We start from the raw sequence: 15910 nt of genomic DNA, 5'->3' as shown, positions 1-15910 counted from the left end.
GGAGAAATTAAATATGATTGACAGTGCATATAATATAGCCTAAATATTTATAGACAGGCCATATAAAGTACCATACAACTCAGTTAGGCTATGTAACATGAACATTCATAATGTCATGTCAGTCAGATGCAAATATGTACTGTATTTCCAAAAGCTATTGTAAGCTTTTTATTGTCAGCACCTTATTCTCTAAAACATATAGCGGAGGCTGGAGGCCGGTGGAGGTAGAAATCCGAGGGTGAGCCCATCCTCCATCCGATTTCTGCCTCCAAAAGCCTCCCCTGCTGTCTACCCCCCTCTCCCCCGCAAAGAGAATGTCAGGGAGAGAGAGAGGGGGACCTGAGGGAGGGACACAGATATTCTGAATGGTCCTATAACTGGTCGTCCTGGCAACCCTCTCTTCCTGATTCTTCCTTTTCACCTCCCACAGGCACAAAACACCGTGACATCGGTGGTGAGGCTAACTACACCCCAAAGTAGAATTAACCTCCTCTGCCATCCAAAAAGCTATCTCCACTAAATCGATTCACAAAACCAGGTGCCGGTGTCACAGCGACAGGCGATGAAGGCAAACATTTGTTTCGGAATGCGTGAGTCACTGTCTCTGTCTTCCCGAGGTATATTGAAGAAATGATATTTCTTTGTTGTTGATTAATAATCACCAGGACAACCCAGGATTCATTCAATTAATACCTCTTTAATCAGTGATGCATCCACCAAGGCAAATCAACTTAATGGCCTCAGAGAGCTGCAGAATGTTATCTGTCTTTGCAGAATTGCATATTTCATCCATGTTCACTGCATTTCAATTTTGTTCAATTAGGAGATTAGAAGGGTCTTGTTGCTCTAATTGAAACATGGCCTATTGACATCACAGGCATTACTGCACCATTTTCTATTTAATTACCTCGGATAGAGATTAATTCAAAAGGCCATGTGCAGAATTTATCCGAGTTAGCTGCATTGGTGGTAGAAGCATGGTTCAACAGAAACATTGTATGCTCAACTCTAAACAGGATAATGTAGGTGTGTTCCAGGGGTAATGGAACTTCATTCAGCATTCTGGCTTTGTGGCTAAAATGCATCTGTGTGACTGCTATTGCGTAGCGCAACAGAAATATGAAATCATATTTGGGAGAGCTCATCATCTTTATCCTGTAACAGCAGAACCCATCAGCCTAGAGAGCTGAGTGCAGGAGCTACTGGGAACAGGCTGCCGAAGAGAGGAGGGAGGAGAGAGAGAGAGCGAGAGAGAGAGGGAGGAGAGAGAGGAGTGAAGCAGATGGCCTTCTCCACTATGAACACACTGAGACAGGCAGGCCTGTGAAAAATGCAGCAACAGCCCCTACAAATGACACCCTGAGAGACTGCCGCAGCTACTCACCACACTAATTCCACTGTTTGGACTCTGTGGAGGAGCCTGACTCCCACTTACACTGTCAACGGAAAGGTTACTTTTGAAAAATGGGACTCGCAACGTGATTTAATTCACTGACTAACCCCAGGAAGAGGGGCCCCTTCCCCTGGGGACCCCATGTGATTTAGACTGAGATTACACTTCAGTTTGGATCCTCTCACCCTGCTCTCCCTCTCCCTTCTCTCTCTCTCTCTCTCTCTCTCTCTCTCTCTCTCTCTCTCTCTCTCTCTCTCTCTCTCTCACAGACACACACACAGATACAGACACACATACACACATACACACACACACACACACACACACACACACACACAGATACAGACACACATACACACACTCACACATACACACACACACTCACACATACACACACACACACACACACACACTGTATCACTGTATCACATACATGTGTACACACACACACACACACACACACACACAAACACACTTAAATTAAATTACACCATACAACACAGGGTACAAAGTACAAGGTGCCAAGCAATCTGGGAGCACGTCTTTGTTTAAAATATACCTTAGACACACAAGGATGAGTTCCTTATCCTGGGGATGCATTTCAATGTATCTTTCTCTATATAAATAATGGCTTCCTTAAAAGAGGCCCAAGCTTTTGTCTCAGGCATTCAATAACATGTCTGCTTAAAGGCGTAAACACCCTTCTTCAAGTCAATTACCAGCCTGGCCCTTTTGAAGAACGCTGAATCAAAGAACAATAAAGAGCCCACCTCCAGGACAGGAGCCAATAGGTTTCGCTTTGCTTCGGTCTGCACAACGGGGTCCGTCTGTCAAATTAATTAACCTGGAAACCTTTTTAATTCCCAGACACAAATGAAAGGGCCTGGGTTTCCACAGCAAAGAAAATAACCCCAGAGCCTGAGGTAATTGCATGTCGGGGTGATTTGTTTCCGAAGCACCACACACCTCGAGTGTGTTCAGAATCATGCATATTCCAACCAGGGTCACTGTAGGTGCCGATTGTTAGATCAATGTTAAGGCAGCGTTAGATTAGCAATGTGAAGGTCACGAGGTGTTTCGGGCCTTGTGTCTCATTATGCACCATCTGTTTGGAGGTTCAAAATCCTGTTGTTTTGTTTCTTGGGGATTTTTTAACAACCATCGGGTTTATTTTCATCTGCTGACATGGCATTAATAGGATAATGAGGTGCAGGTGGATGCCACTCTTTGTTTGTATATAGGGGTTAGATGAGGAAACCCCATATGATGTAAATATGATATAAAATGTTGTGTTATGTAAATTCAAATCAGTACAATAATAATGATTGTTATTGTTTATTAGAGTAAACACTACGTTGAGTTGTGAACTTTGTGCATCGTTTTTCATTTGTTTCATATGATTGTTAACACAATATACATGAAGACAAATTGCTAGCACTTATAACTGTTTACACCAGAGGGAAAACAGGTGCTCTCCAGTTATGATACTGTAATAGACTCTCCACACTCTTAATTATCAATGTAATCCATCTGTCATACTTACTCCACATTAATGATGTCTCTGTAAGGCTGCTGGTGTGTGTGTGTGTGTGTGTGTGTGTGTGTGTGTGTGTGTGTGTGTGCTCAAGGCCCAGTCATTGTCTGAGATGTGACAGACAGACAGATATTCGCTTATGAACACACACACTTGTTGCTGTTGTTGTTGTTGTTGTTGTTGTTGTTGTGCCAACATGGCAACCACAAAGGATTCAGCCAGAACAGAAGCAGAGTGTCAACCAGGTTGTACCTACACAGCATTCCACTGCTATAGTCTCCCTTCTTTGTTGCCATGGCAATTACCTACTCCTCTGATTGGGCGAAGGAAGCTTGTTTGGGTGCGATAACGAGCAGCGGTGTTTTGATTGACAGTTAAAGGGCCGGAAGGTGCTGACCTCCCGCCTACGCAGTTCTGGAATCTTCCAGGGGTTCTATTAGTGAGTGACTGGGCCTTTGTTATTATGAGTGACCCCATGGCCCAGTGGGCTCATTGATAAGTGGGGGCAGCTGTGGCCGGTGTGTTATTTAGCAGGAGAGGGACGTACGCACATATTTGATTGCGATCGCGAACGCCCCTGGCATTGTGTCTGTTAATTACCTGACCTTCTGAGTAGCTTGGTGTCTCTGTGTGTGAGTTATTTTATCATAGAATATTATAATTAAGGAGATTTGTCCACAGCCTTTGTGACTGATTCATAATAATCCCTTTATTTTGTATTACAAATGAGTGTGTGTGTGTGTGTGTGTGTGTGTGTGTGTGTGTGTGTGTGCATGCATGCCTGTGCGTGTGTGTGTGTGTTTGTGTGTGTGTGTGTCTGCGTGTGCATGTTTGTGTGCATGTATGCATGCCTGTGTGTGTGTGTGTGTGTGTGTGTGTGTGTGTGTGAGTGTGTGTGTGTGTGTGTGTGTGTGTGAGTGTGTGTGTGTGTGTGTGTGTGTGTGCGTGTCTGTGGCAAGAGAGGGGGTAGTGGGTATTAGAGGTTGAGCCACAACTATTCTCTCACACAAAGGATAAAATACTCTTATTTGCCAGTTTACCCATGTCACAGCTATATTCAAAAAGCTACATGTATTGTAATATTGTATTGAGAGACCATGCGAGGGTCATCAAGGGTTTGAAAAGCAGTAAGTACTCTAAAGTACAGACAAACTCCAAAACAACACTATGTATAGCCAACTCCTTATTATGACAGGCAGATATGTGTTTTTCATAAACCAGAGACGGCAGACAGTGCTTAATAATGACTTCTGTTCACAGCTGTAAGCCATGCAAAGCCAGATTTAGGAACAGCGACAAGGACATTTATCGTTCACACAACACAGTTGGCGGTGTTTCCTTTTTTTTCCCCCCCTCAGCGATTGCAATTCCTTCTTATTCAAAAATAGACAGTTAGCTGAAGCAGTCCTACCCTTTTAACAACGGCAATGTTTCAAATAGAATCGGCCATTCTATGTTATCTCATGTCATTTATTAGTATGAAAAAAGTCTCAGACACAGCTAATTTCCTACAAGCCAGAAGTGCCTTTGCTTGCCCACGTGACGGCATGTGTGAGTAAGAGTGAGTATCAGAATGTGTGCATTCTCTCTCTCTAGATTGTGTTGAAACGCATGCGTCGGCAATATTGCTCATTTGAATTTAAAGAGTGTGCAAAATATCCAACTCTCTCATTTTCTAAATGAACTGTGATTCTCTGTGCGTGTTGTAAAGCACATATTTGTCTAACGTTGCTCATTAGCATACAGAGCTGGAAAGTGAAGCTTATGAGGGCAGACCCACTTATTTCAGATAAGTGCCCCTGGTGTTGTGTTTTCCTACAGTTCCTCACACACACACACACACACACACACACACACACACAGGCATGCATGCACACACACACTCACATACGCACGCACACACACACACACACACACACACATTGGGGGTTTGCTTGGGTTGACTTCCTGCTGCTGACGCACAATTCATCATGCACATGAATTAATCTCTCTTACTCATTAGATGGAAATTACCTCACAGAGCCTCCAACTAAGGTGGAACAATAAATCACCATCTTTATGGGGGGATGAGCACCATCCACTCAACATATGGGAGGTGCCTTGTACTCTGTACATTACATACTGTACTGTACCTTAAGGCTGTACGTAATTAAAAACACTTACATAGAGTTAATACTATGGCTCTAGAGTTCAACAGAGGGCAGTTCTTCTTCGGCAGCTGAATTGGGAGAGCATCAGGTTTGGTCCCAGCGCCATAGTAATCCCCAGGGTCTGTCTGTACAATGAGCTCAATGCTTCAGTGGTCCCTTCTGTCCCCCCCTGCCCCCCCCCCCCTCCGTGCCCGATTCTCCCATGAGCGCAGTGGCTGGAACTGTGTGTGTGTGTGTGTGTGTGTGTGTGTCACAAAGGCAGCCAATTCCCCCAGTGAGGTTCCACTGCCTGCTCACAGAAAGGGTATCCGAGCCTCTCCAGCTGATCATCTCTCATAAGGGGAGATAAATGAGTTGGAGGGTGGTGTGTGTTCATTACGCAAGTCCCTGCTGGATTAGAATATTCACACACACACAGTGTTTCACAGCTTTAAATCATGTCTCATTGAGTCACACATGAACACAGGGAAATAACAGGGAGACACAGGGAGACACAGGGAAACACAGGGACGACCGTCATGTCGACAAGGTTGCCTAAGAAATCTGAAGGAGGTAAATGATTGTGCACTGACAAATTGTATGCCTGCCCGACAGTATGTGTGTAAGAATAAAAAGTGCACTCTTGTCTACACAGGGGCACAGTACAAGCACGGGAATGCAGACACAGAGCTCTTATGGTTGCTCAGGGATTGAATAAATCCCAGTTCATTTGCTACATATCAAGTTTTGTTACATGGGTTCAGACAATCGCTCATATTTCATCAGGGGGGGCCCCAGAATGGGAGTTTTATATCCTGCCTATTTCCTGCACCTTTCAGTTGGCTTTAAGCTTCTCCGTGTCATAAGGCTGTTACTCTCCTTTAAGAATCTCTCCCTTTTCGCTTTCAAGCTGAAAATCAAATCTATAAATCAAAGGCAATGGCAGAAGGAGACGAGGAGTGAAGGACATTTAAATCCTCTCAGAGTTTCCACAGCTTCAGAGGGCGAAATAAACAGGAAATTAAAATGGAATTTATAACCGTAGAGCCATAATGCAGGTTCCACTCAGAAGATTGCAGCAGGTGGAGTGCCCTTCTTGCTGGCTATACACTCTTTCTATTCTATTCAGAATGGATACTTTTCTCTGTTATTCATTTCCCTGGAAAGCAACGAAATACCATTCTTTCAGAAATGCGGGAAATGCCAAGTGGTTATAATGGCTCTCATTCATTCGTTTTGAATCCTGACTTCGTTTAAAGCCTTTTCTGAGATTGAGTTTATTTCAGATCTGTAGCCAACTATCATAGTCAACAAAACCAGTGAACAACAATATACAGTACTGCTTATAACCTAAAAAATATTTTAAGATATATTTTTAAAAACAAACACATATACAAACATACAAAGTGCTATTCATTTAGAAAACATGTTTCAGATGATAGTTCTATGAACAAAACCATTCTGCAAAACAATGTGACATCTAATTAATAGATGCAATCCGTGAGATCTAATTAATGACAGGCTAAACCACCACTTGATGCCCAATGAAAGATTCTCAAGGGCCCCTAATTAAAACCTGTGGTGTGAATGAACCAAATAGACAATGGACAAAATCATGCTATTGATAAAAAATTCTTCAGACCTCTTCAAGGATGTCAAACAGATCATTCTTGTACATGCATAAATTAAAGCTAGAAAATTAAGCAAATTAAATATGCTAATAATAGAAGGACCAAGTTCTCTCATTTCCACAAATGCACACTCGGTCGTACTGGCCCAGGTGTATCAATCCATGTCCTTCATCACTTTCTCTACTTCATGCCTGAATAAATACACCTCAAACAATATCTCTTAAAGGGTGTGTTGTTTCCGAAACACTGTATGAAAGTATAGCGTTTGTGTGTTGTTCACTTTTTTCCAAAAGAATCTCTTAACGATAGCTCGAAAGCCATCAAAGTGAAGATATAAATCAAGCTGCTCTGTGGTAAACGCCAGCGTGAGAAGAATGCTTTCCTTTTAAGTGGAAGCTTGCAATAGGACCTGAGGCACTACAGTCCATAAATCGAGGCATCGATTATTAACCCAAATCTCTTTTAATGTGCCAAAAGAAACCCCAGCGGATGAACTAATGCAACAAGCAGGAAACGATAAAAAAACAATAAAATGACCAGTGTGGCCAGAGTTGGCCCCTTTTTACATTGCTGTCGTTTAAAGTGCAGGAAAAAACATCAAACAGGGTGGCCATCCTCTCAGGCTGAGGTTTCCATACGGAGTAGTGGTTCAATAATACTGAATTCCACTCACTTAAGGATGGGGAGATACAGTAAGCTGCCAGATCCAGGCCCGTTGACATGATCGATCGGTGCTTTAGAAAAGTGGTGGGCTGGTGGCACACAACTCAGACAGAGTTCAGGGCCATCTCACAAAGTCATTTCAGAGCGCTTTTTAAAAAGGTTGTTGTATTGTGTTGGAGATATGTAATTTGAAAGTGCACTGCAAAACAGGCTGCTGACCATTAAGACAGGAATCTCAGCAATCACAGAAGTTGGGTGCCATCATAATCCCATGCTGTGTTGAGACAAAAAAGCAAATAGAAACACTTTCCACCTTCGGGGTCAGTCATTTTCCACACTGGTCATTTTGTTGTCACCAAATGTTTTGCAGCCCTCTACAGGTAACAGGTAATAAGCAGTGCAATTTCATTTTTTTCAATGTTTTTCACTCCTCAAATGTGTACCTGCTGCATACCTCCTCCAAACACTTCAGCCTCAGAAGGAATGTTTTGACCATAACCAAGGATCCTCCACAAAATAATATGTTGACATATTGACAAGGTGAGCGAGACCACGTTACCAAAAGTATATTTCTCTTCTATATGATGCAAATCCTATTGAAAGTTTTTTCATAAAGTTTGTATAGTATTTTATTATTTTGAATTTCACAGATGAAAACATTGCCAGCAGCAAGTTATGCATATGCAGTGCAGCCATTCACAGTAAAGATTCATTGCAGTTGTTTTTGTTTATTTAAGCAACCAACATTATTTCAGTTTCTTGTGATCTCCAAGAGGTTTCCTCTACCTGTACACATCTATTTTTCCCCCGTCAGAAGAGGGGAGGGGAGGAGAGCGGGAGATAAATGCTGAAAGCTGTCTTATTAGCGCTAAGACCTGCAGATTGACATAGAAAAAAACAAAAACTGTTCACGTAGGCTGGGCCACAAACACACTGGCAGTGATAAATATCTGCTGTCAACATGAGTCACTTGTCTGAATCTCAGCCTAACAGGAGAGGCGGGGGAGGGGGGGGGGGCAGCTATACAGTGCTGTGAAACCATTATCAGATTACAGATAATAGATTCACTCCAATAACAACGTATAAACCAGCTAACATTACTGATTTAATGGTGTTTCTAATGGTGCATAAAACATTGACAGCTTTTTACGGGAGTGTGTGAAATTCGACCCAAGGTGAAAAAACGATGAATCATCTCTTTAAAACTCTGCCAGATGTAGCCTCTCTGTGACCACGGCATTGTTTGGAGGATGAGGAGTTTTCATGTATACCTCCATTTACTACCCATGCCATTCTCTTATAAAAGACCTCTCCAGACTATCATCACTATCACCACAGGGGAGCCTTTGCCATTTGAGCAGCAGGTCAACTGCCCCTGCTGCTGTGATCACTATGGAATATCCAGTACTGCCAGGCATGCTTCAGTATGGATGATACTGTAGGAGCACAGAGAGAGAGACCATGCTGAGAGGCCAACCACGGGTCATTGCTCCCCTTTCTAACAATAATATATTTATTTGTTTCCCTACACAATGCCCACATTACAAGCAAAACTTTTCAGGCAAAAAAACCCTGCAACAAAGGTTTTCATGCCATAACAAAGAGAATTTCAAATAATGTGGTTTTACAGAAAGGGTCTACACAAATATTAACCAGTGCAGGTTTTGAATGAGTCTCCCTCCTAAATGGCATTGGGGGTGTACTGTTGAGGGTAGGCCAGCCATCTCCCCAGAATTCCTCCATGTTTTATTTTCCCAACTCCCAGTACTGCAACAAAAGCACCCAAAGGGATTTTCTCCCAAATAATTCCCCAGCCCATACTCACACGTTTCCTTTACATGAATGCCATCAAGTGGCAGTGAAAGCAGTTTGATTCTCCTATAATCTCACAGACCCAAAAAAGCTAATGTGTGAACACTTCACGGTTTGCAATAAGCCACTTTGTTTGTTGAAAGCTCACCAAGTGGCAGAAAAGCAGCTGCTATCTATGCAGTCTCAAGGGGCTAGTTAATTTTAGAAAGATAATCTCCTGCAGTATGCCAAAGGGATTAAGACATTAAAAATCCCAGCATGGGGACATGATAAGGCAGTACTCATGGGTTGAGGGAAACAGCAAGTGTGTCACAGGCAAAGAGGTACATGTTAGTTATCATGCTAATGAGATAGCAGATCGTGGAACACAAACAACAGTTGTTTAATGGAAAGTCTATACCGCATTCCATCCTTCCTCTGCTTTCTATGAAACCATTCCAGTACTTGTGTCTTCCATGGCAGTTATTGCCAGTGTTTTTCAAGGATTCCCTCGAGAGAGAAAAAAATGCTACACTGTAAGGGAGATACTGTATATACCTTAAATAATGTAATTTGTAGAGGCAGGTGAAACCAATCTTCATGCTTAAACAGAAGCTTCCGCCGCCCAGTCCTGGCCCATGCAGTGAAGTCCCTAAGTCCCTAACTGATTAAAAAACATTCCACACCTCTCACCTTGGCAGACAGAACAAGGTTTTAACGTCATGCTGTCCGCCAGGGGGTTTGCATTCCACCGAGGTGTTTGGAGACAGTAGTCTGATAGGATGCAGAGAACAGACTGACCACACTGGTATGTTGGTAGGATGTGGCCCAGCAGCAGCCAGGTTTCCGGGTGAATAACAATAGTGTTTGAGGGATCATGTTCAAACACCTTCAGGCGTACAGTAGACTAGGCTTGGCCACCCACCTCTGCCTTGAAGGGAGGCCAGGGTCTTCAAACGCCCAGTGAGGGGGCCAGGGAGCACACAGTGAGGGGGCCAGGGTGCACAGAGCCTGGATTCACGGCCCCCCCCCCCCCCCCCCCGCTGTTTCCCCTCAGTTGTGTATAAACGTCATCAAATGCAGGCACAAAACAGCCTACTAATACACCTGAAGCAAACCTGGGGAACGGGGGGGGGGGAAACGTTCCCTCTGTCAGTGGGATTTGTGTCACATTAGAAGGCTGGCGAGCGGAGAGAAGCCGCTTTCAAAAACATCCCTTAAGGCCCTGCATTGTGGAGACAGCCAGCACTCCCCCTCATGTGGCACCTCCCGCTGAAAGATAGGAGAACATTGGCAGACAAACGTGACATTTTTCTAGTGTGCGACCCGCATAAGGGAGGCTTCATAGGTGGGCACGGCAGATAAGACGACTGCCAGGGGTGTACAGAGGGAGGGGGAAAAAAAGAAGCATGAAAAGAAGACGCCAGGAAATCAGAGCGAGTAGGGCTTTCCCCCTCCAGAAACGTTAATTTATCTAATGCAAAGTTACACCACCAGGGAAAGGTTTGAAGAGGTGAACGCTCGACAAACAAGACCTTACTGTTTAATTCCAGACTGACTCTCCTGTACAGTAACATACTGTAACACATGCTGCTTGGCTGTGTTCCCTAGTCGGGGGGGGGGCTTAAAAGAAAAAGCTTCAACTCTGTTTATGGGGTATCTAATGCATTACAGACTCATTATCTGTAGAGCTGTGCGGACGGGGAGTACCGCCGTTCACACCACATTCAGCCTGCGTCAGCTCACGAGTAAAGAATACCGTGTGCTCTTAATGCGATGAGAGAACGAGAGAGAGAGAAAGGATGAGAGAGCGAGGGGGCTGGCGACTGTTGTCGAAGGCATGGCCGATGCACTTTTAAATGGTGTCTGGCTTTTAAAGCGGTAAGAAGTGAATGACTGGGGAGTTTATTGGCAGACTTAAACTTCATGACCGTCACAAGGGATTGCAGTTAGCCGATACGGTACACGGCGTAGAGGCAGGCACATGCCATTGCTGCTTATACTTCGCCTCGCCTCCAACCCCCATAGATGTACACACTCCCACAAACCAGTTCCAGTTGGTTTACTGGTTGTGTTCTTTTAGATGGGATGCTGTAGAGCTGGCGCGGTGTGACGTGAAGTCATGTGAAGGTCTCTGGGATCCACAGACAGACAGGCATACAGTATATAGGAGACAGCATCACATCCACCAGCCATTTGAAGGAAGGAAAAAAACAAGTGTTCTTCAGCTCAGAAATTACAACATTGGCCAGAAGCTCACTAAATCAGATTGATGATCCATTTTCCCTGCCCTGGGGCCACAGTAATGTTTGGTTCCTGGGCTACACAGGAGCTGCACTGAGACAGATGGGACCTTGTCTGCTGTGACCTTGCTGAGCTAATATTTCTCCCAGGCCTTGTCTGTTTCCTCTGTCATTAAAGGTGCCACGGCTATTAACATCAGGAATACTTCAAAGCCACTGTTTACATGTGTGACAGGACATAATCAAGGCTGGGGAAAAAATGTCAGACAGATAGAGGTAGAAGTAAAGATTGTAAGGCAAAAGGGTGAGGGTGTTTGTGTGTGTGTGTGTGTGTGTGTGTGTGTGTGTGTGTGTGTGTATGTGTGTGTGTGTGTGTGCGTGTGTGTGTGTGTGTGTGCGTGTGTGTGTGCGTGTGCGTGTGTGTGCCTGTGTGCGTGCGTGTGCGTGTGTGTGTATGTGTGTGTGTGTGTGTGCGTGTGTGTGTGTGTGTGTGCGTGTGTGTGTGCGTGTGCGTGTGTGTGCCTGTGTGCGCGCGTGCGTCCGTGTGTTTGTGGATGTCAGAGAATGAGAAAGAAAGTAATAAATTTCAGTCACTCCACATGATCAAAGTCATGCCCCAGTACACACACAACACACCAAACTGCAGCTGTTTAATTTCACAGTCAAATGTCCGTGTCATTCACTGACACATCAGCAGCTGCCCCCACACACATTAATTTGATTCACAGAAATCACGGCAGACTGTCATTTGCATCTCACCCCGTTTACATAGCTTTCCATAAGTGCACGCAATCTCCTTAGCACAGCAGTTTATTTCATCAAATAAAAACTTTTGTTCATGAAATAGCGATTCTCTCACTGACTGTAAGCCCCAGCATAAATCCACTGACCTCAGGAACGGACGGCAACACCAGAAGTCGTCCCAGGAAATATGGTCCAGGAAGCAATCCGGTCGGGTCACTGTTACTCACTGCCAGCCAGCCGGAGAGAGATAAGGAAATAATCAAAACAGAGGGGCAAGGGCCAACTCCAGCCAGACTGCACTGACAGATGGGCTCCCAATCATCCCCTACGGTGCCCCTTCTCTCCTATTTCATCCCATACACCCACACCTCTCACTATTGATATCTGCTTTTAAAAAGTCCTTAGCAATAAGTGATTGTGAGGATTTAGTCTTGTCCAGCCGTGGTATTGCCCACTGTATACAGCTCAGTGAAGAAGGATAACACACTCTATTACCCCCCCCCCCCCCCGCCCCCTATCCCCCGCCACAAATCCCCCCCCCACCCTACCCCCTTCCTTATCTCCATTTCCGTATCTCTCATTAGCTTCGGCCTTTGGAGAGAGGGTTAGCCCTTGCCGGCAGGAGCATAGTCATCTATAAAAAGGGGTCTCATTTCGGATACACTTTATCAGCACGGCTATTTAAATGTTGATAATGAAGAACAGTGCAAATCCCCCTCCCGTGCCCTTGTGCCTCTGCTGACACACAAACACAGCACACATCAGCGCTTGGCGGCTGGTACTCATTATGTAATCACTCAAAACAACAAAGCAAATCTAAGCCCTGTGTGCCTGCAGCCACTGCCCGTATCTGCCCAACCCTAGACATTTGCCAGGCTTATGATTCGTTCTGGGTCTGATCTGAGCAATAAGGAAAAAACCTCCCCTTATGGCCTCGTATCCAGATTGGATTGCAGAAGCATGTTGCACCTGGTGTAGACAGGAAAGGGGCGTGGGGGAGGCGCGGGGCGGATGGCGCGGGGGGGGGGGCTTTGTCCGTATTTACAAATTGATGGCTGCAATCTTATTGAAAATCTGATAATGCAATTTGGTGAGCCTAATGGCGGTTCTCTGCGGGCTACAATCAGTCTCACTCACTGCTTGTCTTTCTCTCATTTATCTCATTCACTCACTCACTCACTCACTCTCTCCCCATCCTTCACTCCTTCTCCCAGAGAGCAGCATGGGAGAGAGCAGCATGAGGTAGTATTGGCTGTTTTTTTTTGTTTTGAGACCTGGGGCTAAACAACTGTTTTCCTTTGCTTTTATTTTTCAATTAGACTTAAGGTCTGGTGAGAGGGTGGATGATCATCGAGAATCGATACGGGTGATCAATGTGAGGGTCTTCTGTTTGGATTTGGGACATCCAAATGCCCTCTAAATGTGCAATAGTCCCACATGTGGGATACAACTACTTCAAAGCTAGTTGGTGGGGCAGTGGGGGTTGGGGGTCGGGAGGGCACTGCGGGAGGATATATGGAGCAATGTATATGTTACGGTACATGTGGGAAAACTAGGGTTAGGGTTAGGTGCTAGGGTTAGGGTTAGGGTTAAGATTAGTGTTAGGGTTAGACATGCCAGCATGTACCAAGTCGACGTAGCACCTAACCCTAACCCTAGTTTCCCCACATGTACCGTATTATATCGATGGGCAATTGGAGTGTTGTTTGATGGCACTTAACTGAAAGAACCAGACAGGATCTGAGAACGTGCAACGTCACGTCATTTCTCTGTCTCCCTGTTTCAGTGTTCTTAGACATTAGCAACGTCCTCTCAGATATAGGAGGACAGCGAGAACATTGCATCAGGTGCACCAGAATACCCACAGGGTTCCGGAATCACATTGGCATTTTCATTGAAACACATTTGCAATAATTAACAGAGTAAAAGTTTTTTATTGTAATTAATAATGGAGAGAAGATAGCATTATTGAGCTCCACATGAAATTGCTCTCATTAAATTAACTTCCTTCCTGGATGCACACAATGCAGACTACTAAGCAGGACTGTGGAAAGGTCAACGTTATCGTTATATAATTTAGCCCGGGAACAATTATAAAATGGGCTAATAAGAGAACCAGGGAGTGAGTGATTTCTAATGAGAGCTGTGAGAATGATGCTCCCTCCTCTTTGGAGCTAATCTAACTAATTGTCTGAATGCACAGATCCATTTCATAACCCTCTGTGATGCAGGGCTCCGCCCTGACAAGTCCGCCGACTTGTCATCAAAACGATCCTTTCCAAAAATGTAATAATGAAGCCTTAGTCCATAACGAAGCCTATGACTATTTTGGATTTTGCCAGCCATGGTTATCTTTAAATATCTAAAGTTTTAAATACACGTCTTTAGTCAGAAAGGGCGTCTTAATCCAAAGGGTTTATTACTATTGTCCACTTTTTAATCTTCTTCCATAGTATATATAATATATATATATGATATATAAAGATGCCACAGCATATACAGCATCTCCTGAATACAGAGTTCTTTCTAAACAGTGGGTGGAAAGTTGGAAGCCGTTCCAGACGACCAACTCCCTGTTCTGCTAACTTCAGCACTCAATACCACCCTGATTAAAGGCCAGTCCATTTCATTGATTGAAAGAGAAGGAAAAAACTTCAACTTTTTCTCTTCCTCAGTTTCCACTCTTCCATCTGTAAGGGTGGAAAAAAAAACTCCCCTGACATTGTCCAAGCAATTTAGGTTGACTGGGCCTCTCCTGTTGCACTCTGTGGCTCCGGCTATGCTCTGTTACCTCATCCAATCAGCTGGGAAAGTATTTGTGCTTGTAGCATGGGAGAAGGCGGCCAGGAGTTAAATTGAGTTACCTGTTCGGAGACGGTCATTCTGCGGATGGCCCGGAGATCCTTGATGGAACTGCTAACCGCTCATCACCTCTGAGGTCCCCCAGAGTCTGTCTCTGCAGAGAACACAGAGCAGGGCACAGGTGGCAGAGACACTGGCTCAGGGGGGTCATCGCCCTAGTTCTGCTGCCACAGAGCTATCACACAACTATTCAACATAAACTCTCTCTCTCTCCCCGATACACTGTTAAAGACACTTCCCCAAACATTCTATCTCTCTGTCACACTCACACACACACACTCTCTCTCTCACACACACACTCACACGCACATGCACACGCACACGCACGCGCGCGCACACACACACACACACACACACACACACACACACACAAACACACACACACACACACACACGCTCTGTTATGTCTGATATTGCAGATGATATATCAACATTATTTTCCCCTATGTAGTAACACATGATTAATGATTAATTTCATGACCATAATGACCTGAGATCACTATCACGACGAGTCCTATCGAGCAGGCCATAATGGGTTTCTTCTGATATGTCGATTCACCAGAGGTGATAAAGAAAGGGTAGAGGATATACAGTCAGCTATACAGCCTGTCTCTCTCTGGTGATAACCACAAGATAAGAGAGGAGAGAAGAGTGGAGACATTTTTAAAATGAGAAGGGATGAGAGGATCGGAGATACAAGCAGTGGAGGAAAGGAAAAGAGAGAGACCACCACCCTAGAGTGCATTGCCATGCAATTTACTCTGTTCTGGCCCATAATGTTTTATAGCACAATCACGAATAGCAGAGTAGTCAGTGATCTCATTTCACAACTCATATCCCACAGTAATGTGAACACAAAGAGTAGAGTGGAGCCATTACCTAAGTCCAGGCACCTACAGGCCCCCTCCCCATGCCAAATC

This window comes from Nansenia antarctica (assembly GCF_963989245.1).
Source record: "Nansenia antarctica genome assembly, chromosome: 6".
Classification (NCBI taxonomy): Eukaryota; Metazoa; Chordata; class Actinopteri; order Argentiniformes; family Microstomatidae; genus Nansenia; species Nansenia antarctica.
The sequence above is the reverse complement of the archived record's forward strand: the minus strand, read 5'-3'. Positions refer to the sequence as shown.